A 1,208-nucleotide genomic window follows, 5' to 3' on the forward strand; every position below is an offset into this window, starting at 1 on the left:
CACAGACAGTTGTGGAGGCCAAGTTTTTGGGTATATTTAAAGCAGAGCTTGATATGTTCTTGATTAATAAGGATGTTAAGTGTTACAGGGAGAAAGCAGAAGAATGGTGTTGAGAGGGATAATTATTCAACCATGATGGAATGGCGGAGCAGACTCCATAGGCTAAGTAGACTAATTCTGCTCCTATGCCATATGGTCTTGTTCACTCTGTCACTGATGATGAGAAAAACCGGCAAGGTTGTACATGCACTGGAACTCTTCTGATTCTGCCAGAGCGTGACTACTGATATGGCCATATTTCAAACAGAATTAAAACTCTAGATTGGCTTCACTTTCAATGCCAATAGAATTTTACTAATTGGAGCTTTACACCAAGACAGATAGAAGCAAGTGAGAAAAGAGGCATTTTGGTCTGAATTCTACACACTAAGCACCCACACAGTTGCCCCGCAACAAATTGGATACCAGAAGGATGGGCCGTATATCACTCTCTGCTCATTACACCTACAGAGGCTGATGTCTGCTCTGAACAGGCTCAAATTTTTCCTCCCTGCAGTACCTTAACCCTTGGCTTTACTTTATGATTTTTCATGATTATTTTATCTTTGGAGAATAGTTTTAGGTGGGGAGCGGAGTGTCTATAAAAACTGGGAGTTCAGCTCCAGTTGGAAATAACTCCAAGCAATTCTTCAGTTGAAAACTTTTGAGCAAAATAAAGCTCAGAGCATGGGTTAGCACCTCCTACATGAATAGTCATAATTAACAAGGGCTAACATTCATTTTTGGCATAAATATAATTCTTTCTAATAACTATTCTTTTAGTCTTGCAAACTGGGATCAGGTCTACTGCCTCCAATTGTGATATGTTGAATTTAAAAATTAATTATTCATGATCATGTGAAGATAGGCCCGTGCAGCTTTCAGAGGCACTTTCAAAGGTACAAAGGTGTGTTGCCTGGCAAAACATTTGTTGCCTTGGTTACCAACTCACCAATCTCTGTGGGTTTAATGAGCAGCTGTAAATTCACAGGACACAGCAAGTGACACACGGCCCACTCTCTCCAGTTTCCATCTCGTTGCAAGGCGACTGGGCGAGACATTAACTCTCTACTAGTGTTCACGGAGCTGTCACTTGGCAACCATCTTGTGATAGTGCTTTTCATTTTGACTGCTACTTTGGGTGTTATCCATGTACAAACGAAGCATAA

This window comes from Mobula hypostoma, chromosome 13 (assembly GCF_963921235.1).
Source record: "Mobula hypostoma chromosome 13, sMobHyp1.1, whole genome shotgun sequence".
Taxonomy (NCBI): Eukaryota; Metazoa; Chordata; class Chondrichthyes; order Myliobatiformes; family Myliobatidae; genus Mobula; species Mobula hypostoma.